General features: G+C 45.0%; 1 long non-coding RNA gene across 1 annotated transcript in view; it reads right to left on the bottom strand.

Annotated features, from left to right (window-relative positions):
• Window positions 1–24,454, bottom strand: part of LOC124789743 — a 463,807-nt gene that overhangs the window by 57,364 nt on the left and 381,989 nt on the right. The window lies entirely within an intron of this gene.

The raw sequence follows: 24,454 nt of genomic DNA on the forward strand, positions 1-24,454 counted from the left end.
CAATTCACAGCCTTTTGTTGTTGTTGTGGTCTTCAGTCCTGAGACTGGTTTGATGCAGCTCTCCATGCTACTCTATCCTGTGCAAGCTTTTTCATCTCCCAGTACCTACTGCAACCTACATCCTTCTGAATCTGCCTAGTGTATTCATCTCTTGGTCTCCCTCTACGATTTTTACCCTCCACGCTGCCCTCCAATACTAAATTGGTGATCCCTTGATGTCTCAGAACATGGTCCTACCAACCGATCCCTTCTTCTAGTCAAGTTGTGCCACAAATTTCTCTTCTCCTCAATCCCATTCAATACCTCCTCATTAGTTACGTGATCTATACACCTTATCTTCAGCATTCTTCTGTAGTACCACATTTCAAAAGCTTCTATTCTCTTCTTGTCCAAACTATTTATCGTCCATGTTTCACTTCCATACAAGGCCACACTCCATACAAACACTTTCAGAAACGACTTCCTCACACTTACCTCTATACTCGATGTTAACAAATTTCTCTTCTACAGAAATGCTTTCCTTGCCATTGCCAGTCTACATTTTATATCCTCTCTACTTCGACCATCATCAGTTATTTTGCTCCCCAAATAGCAAAACTCCTTTACTACTTTAAGTGTCTCATTTCCTAATCTAATTCCCTCAGCATCACCCGACTTAATTCGACTACATTCCATTATCCTTGTTTTGCTTTTGTTGATGTTCATCTTATATCCTCCTTTCAAGCCTTTTATACTGAAATAAAGTCATATGTTGCTATCGTATCGCCAAACTGCAATAAAAACAATAAGAGCCACAATACTTGCAATAATCACTGAAGCTTGCATACGAATAACCACAAAAAATCTCGATCTTAACATTCGTCGCTAAATAACACTAGTTGTCATGGCAAAGGTTAGCTCGGACTCTGCCCATCTTTGGTGTAATATATTTCCCGCATTAAAGTTCTGGAAACTTTTTAGCTGCTAGACGTCTAACAAACCGGGAGAAGGAAGTAAGCGGCGTGCTTGATGGCCAGTGGGGATTCCGCCGATGTCTGACATCAATCATAATTCCAACCCTAACTAGTGTGCCCGTTGAGAAGAATTTTAACGAAGCGTAATGTCGAAAGGCGGTAGATCAAATGTTTATAACGCAGCTGGAACGATGCCGTGCAGTCCATGTGAAAGACGCAGTTCCGAGTCCGCCCCTAAACGTCTCGTACGCGCGCAAATGTTTCCCATATTCACCAATTTCTGTTAAAATAAATTTTCAGGTAATCGTCGTTTGGCTTCTACCGCAAATTCTCAATGTCGATTTTGCTTGACGGAAAGAGAGCTAAGCACTCTCAAGAAACAAAGAGCTGTTAATTCCACTTCCCCACTTGTTCTGAATGACGTGGCAAGTGACTTAAGTATCGCACGTGAATGAGGGGATTAGTCGCAAAAATGTTAAGATGCCTGACGTTTTCCATCTGAACGTTTCTATACGCCTCAATGTACGTGTGAAAAGTGGTCTCATACTCGAGTGCCTATTAAGCAGACTCGTTATGATTCAAGGAACGGCTTTCTGAATGTCCTCTGATGCAAAGCAATCGAGCGTAACGCCAGGTTGGCTCCACCACAAGAGGCCCACCTTTCCAGCTGCTACTAATGAATAAATCTGGGTCTTCCTATTTTCCTCGCTTACAACTGATTTTCTGTGTTCGCCACGCTGTTATAACTTATGGGTAGTACGCATAAAAATTTAGACAGACGAGTGGTATACCACAAACACTATATTCACAAACTGCCTGGAAAGGGTCGTCTCGACCAAGAACTTAGGTAGAGAGTGGTTATACACTACTGGCCATTAAAATTGCTACACCACGTAGATGACGTGCTACAGACGCGAAATATAACCGTCAGGAAGAAGATGCCGTGATCTGCAAGTGATTAGCTTTTCAGAGCATTCACACAAGGTTGACGCCGGTGGAGACACCTACAACGTGCTGACATGAGGAAAGTATCCAACCGATTTCTCATACACTAACAGCAGTTGACCGGCGTTGCCTGGTGGAACGTTGTTGTGATGCCTCGTGTAAGGAGGAGAAATGCGTACCATCACGTTTCCGACTTTGGTAAAGGTCGGATTGTAGACTATCGCGATTGCGGTTTATCGTAACGCGACATTGCTGCTCGCGTTGGTCGAGATCCATGGACTGTTAGCAGAATATGGAATCGGTGGGTTCAGGAGGGTAGTACGGAACGCCGCGCTGGATCCCAACCGCCTAGTATCACTAGCAGTCGAGATGACAGGCATCTTATCCGCACGGCTGTAACGGATCATGCAGCCACGTCTCGATCCCTGAGTCAACAATGGGTACGTTTGCAAGACAACAACCATCTGCACGAACAGTTCGATGACGTTCACAGCAGCATGGACTATCAGCTCGGAGACCACGGCTGCGGTTACTCTTGACGTTGCATCACAGACAGAAGCGCGCTGGTGTACTCAACGACGAACCTGGGTGCACGAATGGCGAAACATTTTTTCGGATGAATCCAGGGTATGTTTACAGCATCGTGACGGTCGCATCCGTGTTTCGCGACATCGCGGTGAACGCACACTGGAAGCGAGTATTCGTGATCGCCATACTGGCGTATCACCCGGCGTGATGGTATGGGGTGCCATTGGTTACACGTCTCGGTCACCTCTTGTTCGCACTGACGGCACTGGATCAGTGGACGTTACATTTCAGATGTGTTAGAACTCGCGGCTCTACCCTTCATTCGATCCCTGCGAAACCCTACATTTCAGCAGGGTAACACGACCACATGTTGCAGGTCCTGTACGGGCCTTTCCGGATACAGAAAATGTTCGACTGCTGCCCTGGCCAGCACTTTCTCCAGATCTCGCACCAATTGAAAACGTCTGGGCAATGGTGGCCGAGCAACTGGGTCGTCACAATACGCCAGTCACTACTCTTGATGAAATGTGGTATCGTGTTGAAGCTGCATGGGCAACTGTACCTGTACACGCCATCCAAGCTCTGTCTGACTCAATGCCTAGGCGTATCAAGGCCGTTATTACGGCCAGAGGTGGTTGTTCTGGGTACTTATTTCTCAGGATCTATGCACCCAGATTGCGTGAAAATGTAATCACATGTCAGTTCTAGTATAATATATTAGTCCAATGAATACCCGTTTATCATCTGCATTTCTTCTTGGTGTAACAATTTCAAAAAATGGCTCTGAGCACTATGGGACTCAACTGTTGAGGTCATTAGTCCCCTGGAACTTAGAACTAGTTAAACCTAACTAACCTAAGGACATCACAAGCATCCATGCCTGAGGCAGGATTCGAATCTGCGACCGTAGAGGTCTTGCGGTTCCAGACTGCAGCGCCTTTAACCGCACGGCCACTTCGGCCGGCGTAACAATTTTAACGGCCAGTAGTGTAATTAAGCTTTTGCTACCTGAGCCAGGGTAGACAGAAAACTATTTGCCGTATGGGTTCGAAGATTAATAGGAATATTGTTCCGACTGCGCGCTGCAACATTTTCGTTGTTGTAGTCCGGTTAAAATTACTTGAGAGTTCAAATGGATCTGAGCACTATGAGACTTAACATCTGAGGTCATCAGTCCCTTAGACTTAGAACTACGTAAACCTAACTAACCTAAAGACAGCACACACACCCCTGCCCGAGGCAGGTTGAACCTGCGACTGTAGCGGTCGCGCGATTCCAGACGGAAGCGCGTAGAACCGCTTGTCCACAACGGCCGGCATCTGTCACTTGGTCGCTGCACTGTTATCACATGCGCTGCCGGCTACCAATCGGTAATATGCGTCTACAGACACGATGAGTTACTTTACAAATCCTGTTAATGTGTGGCGCGGAGCAATGTTGGAAGTGGCCGCCACGAGATATAACTGAAATGGGAGGGGCTCTGTCGACAGGTGATTTTTAGTGACCAGTGACAACTGGGGCGTGACATGCGTTTAGTAGCCCTCGATTTAAACTCCCGTCGTAAGGTAACCACAACCTCGCGGTGTGCAATGTACTCGAGAAAACGGCGATCAATACTCTGCGGTAGAATTAAAATCACGATCGCTTAGTTCATGCTGTTTAAGACTAACCTCTACGAGCAATCTCAAGACATAAAAATTCCTTAATGTGTGCGTTTGCGTAGTCATCTTCCGCTACAAAATTTTAGTCTTAGCGGTAAAAGAAAACCGTGATTTCTCGCTGTCACTGATTGCCTGAAACTGTCCTCACACTGGCTACACGGCACGAGCAGTCCAGGTTGGCACTTGGTTGGAGATTATAGGCGACACAAGGAAGCAAAATAAGAGCAAAATGGTTCAAATGACTCTGAGCGCTATGGGACTTAACATCTGAGGTCATCAGTCACCTAGAACTTAGAACTACATAAACCTGCCTAACTTAAGGACATCACACACATCCATGCCCGAGGCTGGATTCGAACCTGCGACCGTAGCGATCGCGCGGTTCCCGACTGTAGAGCCTAGAAACGCTCTGCCACTCCGGCCGTCCAAAATAAGAGCAAATAAAGTCAATACAATGCACGTGACGTCGCAAAGTATTACAAATAAAAAGTTACATTTAAACCAAGTAATTGAATAAAACGATAAAGTATTTTGATGAGATTTAGAAAAATAAAAATTCGCTGCATTTGACGGGATTCGAACATTTGACATCCTACACGTCAGTTTTAAGTGCCAATCACCACATTACACCGTTACATCACAAAATCCTGCCATATTTATGACTTTGATGTCCCAGTCGCAACGATTAAGAGAGAGCCTTCACAAATTCAGTTTCACGCAATGTCGCGCGAAGCTGATCTAATGTAAGCCGTCCTCTGTAGCGAGCGAAGTGGCGCAGTGGTTAGCACACTGGACTCGCATTCGGGAGGACGACGGCTCAATCCCGCGTCCGTCCATCCTGATTTAGGTTTTCCGTGATTTTCCTAAATCGTTGCAGGTAAATGCCGGGATGGTTCCTTTGAAAGGGCACGGCCGACTTCTTTCCCCGTCCTTCCCTAATCCGATGAGACCGATGACCTCGCTGTTTGGTCTCTTCGCTCGAAACAACCAACCAACCGACCGATCTCTGTGATTATAATGACTCTGTAAACGACACTGTACCGCGTCTTGTGCGGAAAGATCCAGTAGTGTTTGGTTAGTGCCGTTTGCGAAACGTGTGCATTTCTTTAGCGCGCGCACGCACGTGTGTGTGTGTGTGTGTGTGTGTGTGTGTGTGTGTGTTTGTCATTATGTTGTGTGATGAAACACAGAATAAAAGGGCCAACGCAGGATTTAGAATGCAAACACGTCAAGAAAGAAACCCGGACAAGGAACTGGAAATGAACTGATTCTTGTGGGAGTCTGGCAAAGACGAAGGTTCGGACGTGACGTTGAGCATCGACTGGAGTAAACCAGCTACAAGGCACAAACTGTGAGCTATCAAGTAATTTTTAATCGGACTGTACTAATGTTAGTGTCATGACTTGCCATTAGGCGCCAGTACTCTTATGGCGAGGTAGGTCTGAAACACAAGTATCAGTGTGCATTACATTTTCAGACAGTCAGTATGGGTCTGTACAAGAGAAGGGGTTCAATCGTAACGCAGTCTTATCAATACAACAGAGGTCTACTTTTTCTGCACCGAGGTTGAAGAACGGGATTCGTAAGTTGCAATTAACTTGCGATTTGGGGCATTGTTCCTAGTATAGGCCGACAGCCAACTGCAAAAAAAAAAAAAAAGTGAAATGGTAACTCTAGTGCGGTTCCGGGCTGTCGTGGATATCGCAATGAGCAACGTTTGTATACCGGAACGTAAACATGGTACGCTAATTGACAAAAATTACACACTCACACGCAATGGTCTATTCGTTAGTTCTCTATTGCATTTCGTTATAAATGCTTCCATAAAGTTTCATTGTCTTATGATCAATCGTTTTCCGGTGTGTGTGTGTGTGTGTGTGTGTGTGTGTGTGTGTGTATGTGTGGGAGGTGGTTCGTCTTCCCAAAACATTGTCTGCACAGACATGGGCTGAGTTATTTTGTGCGCACTCTACCCTCAGTGGATTTTTTTTTTTTGTTTTTTTTTTGTTTGGGGTTTAAGGGCGCTCAACTACTGAGGTCATTAGCACCCAGTCACAATTGTTAGACCACATAGAATCTAGTATAACTCAAGGGGGGGGGGGGGGGAGACACCAGAAAGTTCTTACAAAGATGCAGATAAAATAAGTGAAAGAGTTAGATGTCTTTGGACAATCCAGTCAAAGTAATGAAACGAAGAACACGAGCAGCTGCTCGAGCGTCATCCGCTAAAATATCCTGTAAAGTAGATGGCAGAGACATGATAACACGAGATTGACTAAAACGGGGACACGACAATAAAACATGGCGCACTGCTAATGCCTGACCACAAGGGTACTGCGGGGCTGGGTCACCGGAGAGCAGGTAGCGGTGGCTAAACCGCCAGTGCCCAATCCGCAACCTGGTCAGAAGGACCTCTCCTCGCCGAGATGGTCGGGAGGAGGTTGTCCAAGCAGTTGGGAGCGGTTTTACTGCCCGGAGCTTGTTTCCTTGAAGTGAGGACCTCATTGGATTGAGCACCTACGTTTCAACGACCATGTGGGCAGAAATCCAAGGAGGATCCCCGCTTGTTACCGTGGATTAACATCCAGCAGCAAATTCTGAGTTCACCCAATTCGTCATTTTGATGATTATGTCTTTTTTTTTATTTCGCAGTACAGCATATTTTTCGATTCGGTGGATTATTATTTCATTGCTTGTTATCCTCGAATCCGAGCACAAAAACGTTCGCAGATGAGCATGTTTTATAAACCATTATTGGGCAATTTATAGAAAGTGTCATGTTGAGTCGAGCCTCGTTCCTATACAGCGCAACACTCTGGAAACTACCGACTGGGAGTGTGTGTTTACAATCGTGGACGGGCTGCCGCTTCTTCGGCGTCGTCCCGCTGCTGGAGCGGTCCCCTGAGGACGTCTGGGAGCCACTCCAGTGAGAGGGTGGGGACGAGGAGAGGAGAGGAGAGTGTGTCGCGTGGGCGGGCGCGGCCGCCGCTAACAATAGACGCACGGCCAGTGACACGCAGAGGCCGCGTGGCGGCGACCCCGGGCTGCGGGCTGAGTGCTGCGTGCGCTCCAGAGGCCAAGGCAGGTGGCGGCCCGGCCCTGCCCTGCGACACACGCCGGTGCAGGTGCCAGCGGGCAAGCGCGACCACGGCAGTACCGGTTAACTCTGGACAACAAGATCGCTGGCCACCGCCCACTTCAATGCCGCCTAGCGGCGTTTCGGGCACGTGTCGCGGCGAGGAAAGTACGGGTATATATGCGAAGCGCAGACGGGTGGGGAACAGGTCGAAAGCCACCCTCTTGCCTATCGCCAACCTGACACCATCCACGCCTCGTCCTTCGTTCAGAAGGTAATTACTGACGCCGGGGAGGCCCGTGTTCCTACTAAAACCATCCACCCACACGGTCCCACTCTCCCTCCGCGGGCTGTCCTCCTCCTCCGTGAATCCCGCCGCCTCTATCGCTCCTTCCCGCGCACTCGTGACAGGGATACACTCCAACGCCACTGGCAAAGACAGCAATGAAACGCCGAGGCTGGCGCCAGACCTGCACACGACTCAACGCCACCCGCCCTGTCAACTCCGCCTTCCATCGCCTCACCGGTTCCCTTTCCGCTCCCCACTGCCCGCTTCTCCATAACGATCGCGCCCTTCCTGACAAGCCGGCTGGAGTGGTCGAGCGGTTATAGGCGCTACAGTCTGGAACCGCGCGACCGCTACGGTCGCAGGTTCGAATCCCGCCTCGGGCATGGATGTGTGTGACGTCCTTAGGTTAGTTAGGTTTAATTAGTTCTAAGTTCTAGATGACTCATGACCAAAGAAGTTAAGTCCCATAGTGCTCAGAGCCATTTGAACCTTCCTGACAACCTCGGTAAGGCCAACCACTTCGCTTCCCACCTTTCCGAGGTCTCCTCCGTCCCAGATGATCCCCACTTTGATTATTCTCTTTTCGCCACCGTTATCGAACGTGCCGATACCTCGGTCGCTCCACTTGCTCCTAGTCTCCGGTACTTGGGGCAGTTGCCCCCCTCCGACATAAACACTCCCATCACAGCAGAAGACATTAAAGTTATCCTCCGGTCCAAACGCAACACGGCCCCTGGTCACGACTGTGTCACCTACCGCCACCTTCGAGAAAGCCCCTATTACTTTGTCCTCGCCCATCTCTATAATGTCATCCTCTCTACTGGCTTCTACCCTGACCCGTGGAAGACCTGCCGCGTCCTCTTATTCCTGAAACCCAACAGATCCCAATCTGTCGCCTCTTCCTATCGTCCCATCTGCCTCACCTCCGTCTTCAGTAAGGTCTTCGAATCCTTCCTCTCCCGCCGTATGCATCAGCACCTTACTCGACACCACCTCCTCCCCCTTACCCACTGTGGCTTCCCCCCTCCTCCGCTGAAGACAAACTCCTTAACCTCGTTCACCCTCTCCCCCTCCAGCTCGACTCCCGTCGCTCCGCCATTTTTGTTTCCCTCGACCTCCAGAATGCCTATGACCGTGTATGGCATCCCGGTCTCCTCTTTAACCTCCAAACCTACGCCCTGCCTATCAACTTTGTCCGTCTGGTCGCTTCCTTCCTCTCGCGCCGTCCTTCCCATGTCACCCTCCACAACACCAACTCCCGTACCTTTCATCCCACTGCTGGCGTCCCCCAGGGCTCTGTCCTCTCCCCTCTCCTCCATCTCTTGTATACGGCTGATATGCCCAAGCCACCCCACCTGCCCACCTTCTCCAGTATGCTGATGACATTACAAAACCAACTTTACTATGTCATACTGATGTTACATAGTCTTTTTATATATGCTGTGGTCATTCACAGAATTTATAAAAAGACTATGTAACATCAGTATGGCCTTACAGTAAAGTTGGTTTTGTACGAGGTGCATTCAAGTTCTAAGGCCTCCGATTTTTTTTCTAATTAACTACTCATCCGAAATCGATGAAACTGGCGTTACTTCTCGACGTAATAGCCCTGCAGACGTACACATTTTTCACAATGCTGACGCCATGATTCCATGGCAGCGGCGAAGGCTTCTTTAGGAGCATCTACTGACTTCAGTATCAAATACTGTCCAATTTGATAAAAATGTATTTGCCACGTTACTGTCCTATTTGATAAATATGTGCTTGAAACGTTAACTTTTCGCGGGTGTGCTGTTTCACCAAGACAACGCACCCGCCCATCGAGCTAACGTTACGGAACAGTTTCTTCGTGATAACAAACTTTGAAGTGATTCCTCATGCTCCCTACTCACCTGACCTAAAGAAGCCTTCGCCGCTGCCATGGAATCATGGCGTCAGCGTTGTGAAAAATGTGTACGTCTGCAGGGCGATTACGTCGAGAAGTAACGCCAGTTTCATCGATTTCGGGTGAGTAGTTAATTAGAAAAAAAAATCGGAGGCCTCAGAACTTGAATGGACCTCGTACTTGAAACGTTAACTTTTCGATTAAGAATTCATCTACTTGGACTCAAATTGCACCAATTGCCTACCTTATAAGAAATGCAATTATACTTCAGCACTTCACCTGTTACAACTTACTGTACACCCTCGTCTGCTAAAGGATGTGTTCAATGTGTCTCCATCGCATTTAGATGCAGTATTGTACTATTCTCTGCAGTAACTGTTTCTTTCATACACCCCCAGATGACCTCATAAAGCTTGACGGGACAATACAGTTCGCTGCTCCAGTCCTTCAATCGTATCAACGGAATGGCTTCACTTCTGGTATGACTTCAGACATAAAAATCCAGTGGATTGAGATCAGGCGATCTTGGACGCTAAGATACAGACGCTGGTCGATCTATCCATGTTGGGCCGTATTGGTGCGTTAGATATCTCACATCAGCAGAAAAAAAAAAAAATGTGCCGATGCCGCACTCCCCGACTCGGTCCAAAGGGGGCATCCTCAAGCGAAGCAGAAAAACACCTCGGCGGGAATCTAAGAAACCCTCATCCACCAAGTTTCCTCGGAATAATTGTGTGGTCCAATAATATGATTACCTAGTAACTATGACCACACATTCGATGAGACGCATTGCTGATTAATGAACAGCATGTGGGGTTTACGCCAGCTTTGATCAGACGAGGACTTCATCGAAAAGTTTACATTTCAAATACATCTGAACCAACTATGTGAATATTTCATATTGAAGTCAGCGGTGGTTCGCAATCACACATTCTCAGTGTTCTCATAAACGGTTCGTTCGCGGACGCCATGTTTAGTAGTACGTTTTTGCTTCTACAGGGTTATTACAAATGATTGAAGCGATTTCACAGCTCTACAATAACTTTATTATTTGAGACATTTTCACAATGCTTCGCAAAAAGTTTTTTTAGGCATTCACAAATGTTCGATATGTGCCCCTTCAGTGATTCGGCAGACATCAAGCCGATAATCAAGTTCCTCCCACACTCGGCGCAGCATGTCCCCATCAATGAGTTCGAAAGCATCGTTGATGCGAGCTCGCAGTTCTGGCACGTTTCTTGGTAGAGGAGGTTTAAACACTGAATCTTTCACATAACCCCACAGAAAGAAATCGCATGGGGTTAAGTCGGGAGAGCGTGGAGGCCATGACATGAATTGCTGATCATGATCTCCACCACGACCGATCCATCGGTTTTCCAATCTCCTGTTTAAGAAATGCCGAACATCATGATGGAAGTGCGGTGGAGCACCATCCTGTTGAAAGATGAAGTCGGCGCTGTCGGTCTCCAGTTGTGGCACGAGCCAATTTTCCAGCATGTCCAGATACACGTGTCCTGTAACGTTTTTTTCGCAGAAGAAAAAGGGGCCGTAAACTTTAAACCCTGAGATTGCACAAAACACGTTTAACCTTTGGTGAATTGCGAATTTGCTGCACGAATGCGCATTCTCTACCGCCCAGATGCGCACATTGTGTCTGTTCACTTCACCATTCAGAAAAAATGTTGCTTCATCACTGAAAACAAGTTTCGCACTGAACGCATCCTCTTCCATGAGCTGTTTCAACCGCGCCGAAAATTCAAAGCGTTTGACTTTGTCATCGGGTGTCAGGGCTTGTAGCAATTGTAAACGGTAAGGCTTCTGCTTTAGCCTTTTCCGTAAGATTTTCCAAACCGTCGGCTGTGGTACGTTTAGCTCCATGCTTGCTTTATTCGTCGACTTCCGCGGGCTACGCGTGAAACTTGCCCGCACGCGTTCAACCGTTTCTTCGCTCACTGCAGGCCGACCCGTTGATTTCCCCTTACAGAGGCATCCACAAGCTTTAAACTGCGCATACCATCGCCGAATGGAGTTAGCAGTTGGTGGATCTTTGTTGAACTTCGTCCTGAAGTGTCGTTGCACTGTTATGACTGACTGATGTGAGTGCATTTCAAGCACGACATACGCTTTCTCGGCTCCCGTCGCCATTTTGTCTCACTGCGCTCTCGAGCGGTCTGGCGGGAGAAACCTGAAGTGCGGCTTCGGCCGAACAAAACTTTATGAGTTTTTCTACGTATCTGTAGTGTGTCGTGACCATATGTCAATGAATGGAGCTACAGTGAATTTATGAAATCGCTTCAATCATTTGTAATAGCCCTGTACAATTGTATCTTTCATCCGTGTAGACTTTGCTATTAATTATGACACCCTGTTTGCACTACCTGACGGAGGTTGCGAAAACAAGAACATATCGTGCTGTTCACTATTTTTGAGAAAGGAGGAAAGTGTTTTGTGAATGGTCACTAATTCAGATATCTATATTTCGTATCAATAGATAAAACGCAGTTCCGTGAACGAAAAACGTAAGCGGGAATATCAAAAGGAACAGTACATGCCGCACGCGATGGATAAGTATGCGCTAGCTATCGACCGACACAGTCAAGCTTCCACTCAATAGGCGACCTGGCCTTGGCTTACCGACACAGCAGCTGGGCATTGCGTCACCAGCCATAGCGTCCAGCAATAAAACACACTGACGAGGAATGCTAATCAGGCGTGACAGTCTCGCGGCCGCCGATCGCCTCTGCGAAGCGTCTCCACATCGCACAGTTTGTCCACATCTGCTACATCCTCGCCCGAGGCACAATTCAGAGCATCTTCTTCTGTTTCGGCAAGCGACCAGACAGCAAAGGTGACACTACGATTTGTCAGCATAACGCGCACTGTATCTTAACTCGTTCTCGACGGAAGATGGTGGGCATGGCGCGATTGTGAGGAATAAGAATGCCGATCGGCAGGCAAAGTACACAGGGAAAAAAAAAAAAATTCCAAGAGACGGGGGACTGTTGCTGTTGTCGCAGGCATGGACAGAAGCGCACGGGACAAGAAGTGCGAGACCGAAGATCTACACAAGGTCACGTAGCACAGACTAAGCCACGCAAATATACCGAAGGCACAACGGAAGGCTGAGAAGCTACAGGGTGTTTCAAAAATGACCGGTATATTTGAAACGGCAATACAAACTAAACGAGCAGCGATAGAAATACACCGTTTGTTGCAATATGCTTGGGACAACAGTACATTTTCAGGCAGACAAACTTTCGAAATTACAGTAGTTACAATTGTCAACAACAGATCGCGCTGCTGTCTGGGAAACACTATAGTACGATATTTTCCACATATCCACCATGCGTAGCAATAATATGGCGTAGTCTCTGAATGAAATTACCCGAAACCTTTGACAACGTGTCTGGCGGAATGGCTTCACATGCAGATGAGATGTACTGCTTCAGCTGTTCAATTGTTTCTGGATTCTGGCGGTACACCTGGTCTTTCAAGTGTCCCCACAGAAAGACGTCACAGGGGTTCATGTCTGGCGAATAGGGAGGCCAATCCACGCCGCCTCCTGTATGTTTCGGATAGCCCAAAGCAATTACACGATCATCGAAATATTCATTCAGGAAATTAAAGACGTCGGCCGCGCGATGTGGCCGGGCACCATCTTGCATAAACCACGAGGTGTTCGCAGTGTCGTCTAAGGCAGTTTGTACCGCCACAAATTCACGAAGAATGTCCAGATAGCGTGATGCAGTAATCGTTTCGGATCTGAAAAATGGGCCAATGATTCCTTTGGAAGAAATGGCGGCCCAGACCAGTACTTTTGAGGATGCAGGGACGATGGGATTGCAACATGGGGCTTTTCGGTTCCCCATATGCGCCAGTTCTGTTTATTGACGAAGCCGTTCAGGTAAAAATAAGCTTCGTCAGTAAACCAAATGCTGCCCACATGCATATCGCCGTCATCAATCCTGTGCACTATATCGTTAGCGAATGTCTCTCGTGCAGCAATGGTAGCGGCGCTGAGGGGTTGCCGCGTTTGAATTTTGTATGGATAGAGGTGTAAACTCTGGCGCACGAGACGATACGTGGACGTTGGCGTCATTTGGACCGCAGCTGCAACACGGCGAACGGAAACCCGAGGCCGCTGTCTGATCACCTGCTGCACTACCTGCGCGTTGCCCTCTGTGGTTGCCGTACGCGGTCGCCCTACCTTTCCAGCACGTTCATCCGTCACGTTCCCAGTCCGTTGAAATTTTTCAAACAGATCCTTTATTGTATCGCTTTTCGGTCCTTTGGTTACATTAAACCTCCGTTGAAAACTTCGTCTTGTTGCAACAACGCTGTGTTCTAGGCGGTGGAATTCCAACACCAGAAAAATCCTCTGTTCTAAGGAATAAACCATGTTGTCCACAGCACACTTGCACGTTGTGAACAGCACACGCTTACAGCAAAATGACGACGTACAGAATGGCGCACCCACAGACTGCGTTGTCTTCTATATCTTTCACATCACTTGCAGCGCCATCTGTTGTTGAAAATTGTAACTACTGTAATTTCGAAAGTTTGTCCGCCTGAAAATGTACTGTTGTCCCAAGCATATTGCAACAAACGGTGTATTTCTATCGCTGCTCGTTTAGTTTTTATTGCCGTTTCAAATATACCGGTCATTTTTGAAACACCCTGTAGTATGAAACGTACGTCCACGGGCAAAGGGTACAAAAGGCGATTCGTAATGGCCAATGGTAAATTGGAATTCAACCACGACTGCTACCGACAAGCCCTTTACAGAATTCACGTCGTACTAGCACTATATTGCGACTGCTGAGGAATCCAGAACATCGAACACACACACTTTGACTGCTCTAGACAAAGAAAGGAATCAGATTGGTCATTTCCGGAATTCAACTGAAGCAAGAAGTTCCCTCAAATGTGTTCATACTCTTAACAACAACGAACATAAACATTTCTTGTTAAAGGTCAACACTAAATAATGTATGTTAGAGTGTGTGTGTGTGTGTGTGTGTGTGTGTGTGTGTGTGTGTGTGTGTGTACGCGCGCGCGCGTCTTTTTAGAAACTAGTTTGTTAACATAGCAAGCAGGGACATTTTATCCATTGTACTTATGTGTTACCGTTGATGTCAATGGAATTGGAGTTTTAAATTACTCAGCAATTTGTAGAATAGTTAGACTGATGCCTTTTATGGAATGCGAGCACTGCAAATATGGACTAGCTGTGTTGGTGGAACGCAGAGGGAGGTAAAATGAAATAGTAAAATCTTTGATTGTCGATACGAGTGAATTGCGGCGATAAAAATGTCCAACAACAAACAAGCCGGGTATTTTGCTTTAGTTATGCGGGCAGAATTTTGTGAAGGATTTATCCCAGTTAATATGGTAAACCACGGGGTTCAACGGAAAAGAAACCTCTGCCGAAAGGCACAGAACGGAAAATGCAGGAAGCGACTGATGTGACGAAGGGTGCGCGTTTCTTCTTCCCACACGTTTTCTTAGTTTTTAACGGAATAATAGTAGGAATTGTAATTATGGTTTATTCGTACTATTACTTTCAACAAAAAGTTTCTGTACCAATAATTCGACGATGATCAATAAAAATATGATGTTGTTGTTGTTGTTGTTGTTGTGGTCTTCAGTCCTGACACTGGGTTGATGCAGCTCTCCATGCTACTCTATCCTGTGCAAGCTTTTTCATCTCCCAGTACCTACTGCAACCTACATCCTTCTGAATCTGCTTAGTGTATTCATCTCTTGGTCTCCCTCTACGATTTTTACCCTCCACGCTGCCCTCCAATACTAAATTGGTGATCCCTTGATGCCTCAGAACATGTCCTACCAACCGATCCCGTCTTCTGGTCAAGTTGTCCCACAAACTTCTCTTCTCCCCAATCCTATTCAATACTTCCTCATTAGTTATGTGATCTACCCATCTAATCTTCAGCATTCTTCTGTAGCACCACATTTCGAAAGCTTCTATTCTCTTCTTGTCCAAACTATTTATCGTCCATGTTTCACTTCCATACATGGCTACACTCCATACAAATACTTTCAGAAATGACTTCCTGACACTTAAATCAATACTGGATGTTAACAAATTTCTCTTCTTCAGAAACGCTTTCCTTGCCATTGCCAGCCTACATTTTATATCCTCTCTACTTCGACCATCAGTTATTTTGCTCCCTAAATAGCAAAACTCCTTTACTACTTTAAGTGCCTCATTTCCTAATCTAATTCCCTCAGCATCACCCGACTTAATTAGACTACATTCCATTATCCTTGTTTTGCTTTTGTTGATGTTCATCTTATATCCTCCTTTCAAGACACTGTCCATTCCATTCAACTGCTCTTCCAAGTCCTTTGCTGTCTGACAGAATTACAATGTCATCGGGGAACCTCAAAGTTTTTATTTCTTCTCCATGAATTTTAATACCTACTCCTAACTTTTCTTTTGTATCCTTTACTGCTTGCTCAATATACAGATTGAATAACATCGGGGAGGGGCTACAACCCTGTCTCACTCCCTTCCCAACCGCTGCTTCCCTTTCATGCCCCTCGACTCTTATAACTGCCATCTGGTTTCTGTACAAATTGTAAATAGCCTTTCGCTCCCTGTATTTTACCCCTGCCACCTTCAGAATTTGAAAGAGAGTATTCCAGTCAACATTGTCAAAAGCTTTCTCTAAGTCTACAAATGCTAGAAACGTAGGTTTGCCTTTCCGTAATCTTTCTTCTAAGATAAGTCGTAAGGTTAATATTGCCTCACGTGTTCCAACATTTCTACGGAATCCAAACTGATCTTCCCCGAGGTGGGCTTCTACTAGTTTTTCCATTCGTCTGTAAAGAATTCGCGTTAGTATTTTGCAGCTGTGACTTATTAAACTGATAGTTCGGTAATTTTCACATCTGTCAACACCTGCTTTCTTTGGGATTGGTATTATTATATTCTTCTTGAAGTCTGAGGGTATTTCGCCTGTGTCATACATCTTGCTCACCAGATGGTAGAGTTTTGTCAGGACTGGCTCTCCCAAGGCCGTCAGTAGTTCCAATGGAATGTTGTCTACTCCGGGGGCCTCGTTTCGACTCGGGTCTTTCAGTGCTCTGTCGAACTCTTCACGCAGTATCGTATCTCCCATTTCATATTCATCTACATCCTCTTCCATTTCCATAATATTGTCCTCAAGTACATCGCCCTTGTATAGACCCTCTACATACTCCTTCCGCCTTACTTCCGAAAATGAATTCATGGAGACTAAATCTCTGTAAGAAAGTAAACGTATTCATGGTAAGGACGCACAGGACACCATTTGTCTTCTCCCGTGCTGTTACAACAGCTCACCACTCACTCAGAACACAGCCCAGTCGCCTGCTCAGAATTCTCACTCTCTCTCTGGCGTACAGAGGACAACGTCCGAGATTGGCGTTGCGGCGTTATAAAATTTTTCTTGGGCGATTTACTTCTATGAGGTTTTCCAGACGTTTTTTTCTGGTTGGGGCTTATATTTGAACTGCTCACTGCTGAAAGGCAACTAACTTGAAATCGATAAATTTCAGTTTTCTCTGAATTATGGTTCGGAGTGGTTCAGTGCATTGTTTACCGCAAAAAGGAACCCTGTTTACACGATAATACGGGTCTGGCAACGCCGTCAATTTTCCGTTTACTGCATGCAGGGAACTATTCAGGGGCATCTTGGCGGAAAGAGGAAAGATACTACAGTGGGTAACATTGTTGAGCTCATACCATTCCACACAAACGATAACTAGTTTTCCATAGCTCAACTCAAGGTGGATGCTTTTATCGACTACAGTTCCTGGTGGCCTAGAGTCTATAAAAGAAACTTTCTGAGCGATGATTTGTATGGTACGGTTGGTAAATTCGTTCCTAGACATCTGAAAGGGCTTCTCAATGTTTCAAAATACCATGAGGTGACCATTCCAGCTGAAAATCCGCAGCATTATGTGCAACATGAATCTTACTGGCTTGACGATGGACACTTTTGGACTAAAAAAAGCCAGACAATCTTTGCAACTCCCTTCAAAGAAAGCATGCATATCTGTACTACCTACAGAGAACACCAAAATGGATGACACAAAGAAATCATTGGTCTATATCCCTCAAGACAAGATACGGTTTTAAAATTCAATCACATCATGGCTGACAACAACGGTATGTCGTGATATATATGAAGATAACTGGGTAATGGATCCATGCAAAACGTCGAATATTATTCAGAAATATGTAACCAACAATGTTACTATAATAAAAGACGGTTATATGTACAACTCTATTTTAAAACAAGTAACTTATCCGAAAATTAATTCGAAAATTTAGTGTATTGCAGAAAGGGAACATGCCCAACACCAACAAAGACGCCCCCCTTCCCCACTTTTCCCTTACGTCATGTATTCAGCAAGTATTCAGCAAGTGTAACTACTTCAAGAAACCAGAAACACTTGTCAGGAGATAAAACTGCATTTAACTGGCTTTATTCAGATTCGTGTCTCTAGTGGAAAATAAGGATATGTTGCCTTTCTACAGTAAGTGGTTGATTTGCTTTTAACTATCAATAGTTGCCGACTTTGCAGCGTGAAGTTCTCACTTTGTTCTTTGCCTTGGCGTCTTAGCGCTACCATTTCTAGAAGTCAATTTCTTTTTCTTCTGCATCCGAAGAACTGTTCTTGTATGAAGATTTTAGTACCTTAACACCATGTCATGTACAGACTGTTGAAGCATTGATGGCATGAACTGTCTTCTTACATTTGTGGTCGCTAATAATTTCTTCGCTGGTGCTAATTTAGTCCCAATGCTGAAGGGCGACATTACGCCCAACTCAGTTTTAGAAAGTGCTGGCGGTTCTTACACCAGGAAGAGACACACCGTCACTATCTAATCTTATAAACAATGATTTAAATGACAATGAGTGACTTTAGCGACTGAATAATAGTTTCAAACAAAACTACTGTGAACGCTAAACCAAATGCTCTCACATTCTCGAAGAAACCGCAGTAGCGACGAGCGACCGATGGCTGCTATGAAGATCTCGGTCCATGGAGAATTTCCGTTAACTCTGGAGATCATCTTCTGATATTGGCAATAAGGCAGATATCAGAATGAGAGACGCATACTCTGGGAACACAGAGCGACGGACTTCTCTGAACTTAAAATAATTTGAAGCCATATTGACTATTAATCGACTGTGACGGTTTCAAAAATATGAAAAGGTTTTCAAATACCGCTACCAGTAACAAAATTGTTGACAGCTAAATTATTTATTTAATGGCATGTTTCGAAGTGATACCTCATCATCAGGGATTACAAAAACATTTAACACATGTTTATCCAAATATTAAAGCTTCTTTCTGTGACTGCTATGGTCTTTTTTGTTCTTGTGGCGTGGCAGTTTTCTTGTGATGTATTGAGACATCGCTATTTCCGTGGCTCTTTTGGATTTCTTCACCACTGTTCACAGACTTCCCAGCCGTGTCTTTTAAAGCACGACACAGAAAACAAATGAGCAGTGCAGAACACAAGATGGCGGTGAAAACAAGGCTAGTTTCGATTTGACTATAGATATGTCTATTCTGGTATTGCCGGTAGCAATGTCTTCTGCGTGTATTGCTGTCGTATAACTGATTTTGCTTGGCGTGGCGTTATACATTGGAAAATGGGCGACTGTGACAATAAATTAGAGAGAGAGAGAGAGAGAGAGAGAGAGAGAGAGAGAGAGAAAGCCTGATGATGAGGTATCACTAAAATTATGTTGCTAAATAATTTTGTGATTAGTAGCAGTATTTGAAAACCTTTCCATATTGAATGAACGTAATTAAATACACGCCGATCATTCCTTGTCAGAATAAAATGATCAAGAAATTCCACTATGGCAGAAACGAAACCCAAGATTGGGGATCGGGAAGCAGTTTAGAGAAGCCAGTGTGAATAAAATTCTGTCAAAAGTTTATAATCTGCCCTAGGAATACATACCACAGCATGTTACGAACATATGAGTACAAAATTCCAAATCTGTTATTGTGGAAACATAATAGGCCTGTCATAACAAAAACAGTTCGAAATCACAAAGTTTTACTGGCGACATTTTGACGGGGTATACTTTTGTTCTCGAAACTGTTTTCAGAATTTGGTCAAAATGCGTGGTAAAGAACTATTTATAAAGACGCACAACTGGAAGGAATCCTTGTGTTTTCTCTGTCTTACGTTATCGATATCGATAAAACTATTCACATACGATGCGGCCGAGGAAAATCGCACGGTAGACGAAGTTCGCAGACTTTCCGCAGCACTTCTGCTAAACGTTAAGAACTTGGGCAAGTTTATGTGATCGGACGAGGAAGGGAGTAAATGGTGCGAAAAATGAAGTAGATTATTTCGCAACTTCACGGAGAAGGAAATTTTCCAAGCATCGTCGACGGACGGAGAGGTTTTCTCCCCTCTTGAGTGGAAAATACGAGGTTCCAATTAAAGAGAACAGACAGGAAAGATGAACTTTGTTATGAAGTACCTACACAATGCGTCTTCTGGAATTACTGTGTAACGCACATGTGTCGTCTAGCCTCTAATGTGTTCAACTGCATTGTCTCTACAAGCAGTATCGAGAGAGGTGGCGCAGTGGTCAGCATTTACAGGATACTAATTTTTAAACAGAAATTGGTACCTGCAATAGAGGGTTTTGTCCAGGAGGAATGATTTTACGTTAGATATAAAACGTTCTTTGGTACCTGTCAGACTTTTTTTAGGTATTGGATCAATGATTAAAAAATCGTTACTGCACATCGAACTCCTTTCTGGGTCACTGACAGCGTCAATAACGGGTAAGAAACGCCATTTTTTCCTCTAGTGCTGTTGTATGGATATCACTGTTGTTCTCAAATTGTGATGTATTATTTATGACGTAGTTCATTAGCGGGATACAGTGTGATGTAACCGTTAAAATGGTTCGTTCGTTTGTTTGTTTCAGATACTAGCAATCACAGGAAGAACGAAAGTAGCTTAACTTACCTAATTGTTTGAGAAGCTCAGTAATCTGCTTCTTCCACTTCAGTTTTTCATCAATATTTACACCTAAAATTTTGCACCATTTTGCCTTATTTACTGACTCCTGGTTATGTGGTGCATCAACTGCGGGTATGACTATTTGTTGTCCAGAACTGAATCTTTTATCAAAATTTTAGGGTGGTCCATTATCAGAGAAACATTTAATAGTTCTTTGTAAAACATGATTAACAATCTCTTCTGTTGGCTGCTTTCTAATGGAATTTATTGTAAATAACACTAGTATCGTCTGAAGTAAGTACCAATTCGGCTTTTTGAATGTTAAGTGGAAAATCGTTCACATATATATGGAACAGGAATGGACCCAATATTGGACACTGCGAACTCCGTATGCTATTTCTCCCCGCTCACTAAAATTCTTTACGTTTCCTCCATTGTATGAATTACCCTTCACAACTTTCTGCAGTCAATTTGTTACGTATGATTTAAACCAATTGTGCGTGAAGTCATCAATTCCATAAAACTTTAGTTTTTCTAAGAGTGTAACACGATCTACTGAGTCAAACGCCTTGGTAAGAACACAGTAAATACCAACTGGCGATATTTCATTATTTAAGGCTTGTAATAGTTTGCGGGTGAAGGTGTAAATAGCATTCTCAGTCGAGCTACCTATCTGGGATCCGAACTGTGATACGTTAAGTCAATTTTTTCCACTTAAATGTGAGACCTCTTGAGTACAATACTTTTTCAAATATTTTGGGAAAAGATGGGCCTAAGTTTTTCCTTGCCACTTGCTACAAAAAAAACTTAACAATTGCCTATTTTTTTATCTCTCTGAAAAATTTCCTTGCTGCCCACTGATGTAGAGAACCCCCCATAGTTCGTACTGTGAAAGCGGAAAGGACGTGCATATTACAGAGAAGCATGGAGGGGTGTGTGTGTGTGTGTGTGTGTGTGTGTGTGTGTGTGTGTGTGGTTGGGGGGGGGGGGGTGGTGGTTGTTGCCAGTACATTTGTCAACATCGAATTCAGTGCAGTTCTGATTTTGTGAACGGTACTTTCTTACTATGATCATGGGATATTGAATAACATCAAAAGAGATTTTTCTGAAAATTTTAAATCGAACTTGGAATGTTAAAATAATGAAACGTCTTTACGGAGATGAATTTTCAAAAAGATATTTAAGGAAAAATACCAATCAATTTTATTTTAGTACCTCGGAATATAGTATAGCTGAGAAGCTCAGTGAATTCTGTTACAAAAGTCAGATTACTCAAACTCAAGAAACGAACGTAGGGCAGGAGATGCTGGTATCCCGCATCTCTGTCCTGAGCAAGGTGTTTTGCCGTTGCTTTCTTTCCTTCCTACAACCATGAGTGCCTGTACGGTGTAGGAGGTGCATTCAAGTTCTAAGGCCTCCGATTTTTTATCTCCGGACTGGAAACAGATAGAAACATGCGCATTGTTTTAAAATGAGGCCATGTTCATTGTCAATACGTCCCAGAGATGGCAACACTGTACGGCAGATGGAATTTTACCGCCAGCGGCGAGAATGAGAACTGTTTTAAATACTTAAAATGGCGACCTTTTCCTTACTTGAACAGCGTGCAATCATTCGTTTTCTGAATTTGCGTGGTGTGAAATCAATTGAAATTCATCGACAGTTGAAGGAGACATGTGGTGACGGAGTTATGGACGTGTCCAAAGTGCGTTCGTGGGTGCGACAGTTTAATGAAGGCAGAACATCGTGTGACAACAAACCGAAACAACCTCGGGCTCGCACAAGCCGGTCTGACGACACGATCGAGAAAGTGGAGAGAATTGTTTTGGGGGATCGGCGAGTGACTGTTGAACAGATCGCCTCCAGAGTTGGCATTTCTGTGGGTTCTGTGCACACAATCCTGCATGACGACCTGAAAATGCGAAAAGTGTCATCCAGGTGGGTGCCACGAATGCTGACGGACGACCACACGGCTGCCCGTGTGGCACGTTGCCGAGCAATGTTGACGCTCAACGACAACACAAATGGGACTTTCTTTTCGTCGGTTGTGACAATGGATGAGACGTGGATGCCATTTTTCAATCCAGAAACAAAGCGCCAGTCAGCTCAATGGAAGCACACAGATTCACCGCCAGCAAAAAAATTTCGGGTAACCGCCAGTGCTGAAAAAATGATGGTGTCCATGTTCTGGGACAGCGAGGGCGTAATCCTTACCCATTGCGTTCCAAAGGGCACTACGGTAACAGGTGCATCCTACGAAAATGTTTTGAAGAACAAATTCCTTCCTGCACTGCAACAAAAACGTCCGGGAAGGGCTGCGCGTGTGCTGTTTCACCAAGACAACGCACCCGCACATCGAGCTAACGTTACGCAACAGTTTCTTCCTGATAACAACTTTGAAGTGATTCCTCATGCTCCCTACTCACCTGACCTGGCTCCTACTGACTTTTGGCTTTTTCCAACAATGAAAGACTCTCTGTGGCCGCATATTCACCAGCCGTGCTGCTATTGCCTCAGCGATTTTCCAGTGGTCAAAACAGACTCCTAAAAAAGCCTTCGCCGCTGCCACGGAATCATGGCGTCAGCGTTGTGAAAAATGTGTACGTCTGCATGGCGATTACGTCGAGAAGTAGCGTCAGTTTCATCGATTTCGGGTGAGTAGTTAATTAGAAAAGAAATCGGAGGCCTTAGAACTTGAATGCACCTCGTATAGTTGCGTGTACGTGTTATATTATGATGAGACGTGGGAGAGGGTGAAAGCCGGTGCTGCAAGATAGCCAATCCCTCTCAAACAGCACTAAGGGGGATGCCGAGTTTAACGTTCCCATTCTAAGGGCGAATCGCCATCAACCGTCACGAGACACAGCAGGGAGACTTGGAATTTAATCCACGACACTGGCGCAAAGGCCAGTGATCAGGAACGTGTCTGCTTTGTTTCCTTTCATTCTGTTACCTCGCACAGCATTATATTGTGGGGTAACTCTGTACACTTACCAAAGATATTCTAAGCTCAGAAGAGACCGGTAATACTGATGTGAGGTGTCAGTTGGCAAACTGCGTGTAGGCCGTTGTTCAAGTGTTTGGGAAATCTAAATCTGACATCCTTATACATCTATACACAATACTCATACGTTAAGTAGTAACTGCAAAATTCGTACAGTGAAAACTAGACCAAAAATCGATTCATCAGATTTCATTTTGATCCGTTCACCTGCCTAAAAGCTCCTTACAATTTCATTTCTTATTCATGGCGGTCGTAATTACGTCATTCGCTCCAGTCCGTTCGCTGATTCATTTGTTTGTTTGCGTGCGCTACTGGTTCCCAACACACATCCCTCCATCTCTAAATGCGTATTTGGAAGATTTTTCACATTAAAACTCCATAGTTCACAGCCACAGGAGAAAACATACAATGCTCACAGCGGTTAGCTCTGTATTTCAAAGACACCAGACACTCCGTTCTTCAAAACCCTACCGGGTTTCACAAAAGCACACAAAATACTTATTATTTGTTTTCCAGACCATACCTTCATTGTTTTTTAATGTCTTAAATATAAAAACTGTAAACTGGTTCTATAGCATCAATACTACACTACTGGCCATTAAAATTGCTACACCACAAAGATGACGTGCTACAGACGCGAAATTTAACCGACAGGAAGAAGATGCTGTGATATGCAAATGATTAGCTTTTCAGAGCATTCACACAAGGTTGGCGCTGGTGGCGACACCTACAACGTGCTCACATGAGGAAAGTTTCCGGCGTTGCCTGGTGAAACGTTGTTGAGATGCCTCATGTAAGGAGGACAAATGCGTACCATCACGTTCCCGACTTGGTAAAGGTCGGATTGTAGCCTATCGCCATTGCGGTTTATCGTATCGCGACCCTGCTGCTCGCGTTGGTCGAGATCCTATGACTGTTAGCAGATATGGAATCGGTGGGTTCAGGAGGGTAATACGGAACGCAGTGCAGGATCCCAACGGCCTCGTATCACTAGCAGTGGAGAAGACAGGCATCTTATCCGGATGGCTGTAACGGATCGTGCAGCCACGTCTCGACCCCTGGGTCAACAGATGGGGACGTTGGCAAGACAACCATC

This window comes from Schistocerca piceifrons, chromosome 3, assembly GCF_021461385.2.
Source record: "Schistocerca piceifrons isolate TAMUIC-IGC-003096 chromosome 3, iqSchPice1.1, whole genome shotgun sequence".
Classification (NCBI taxonomy): Eukaryota; Metazoa; Arthropoda; class Insecta; order Orthoptera; family Acrididae; genus Schistocerca; species Schistocerca piceifrons.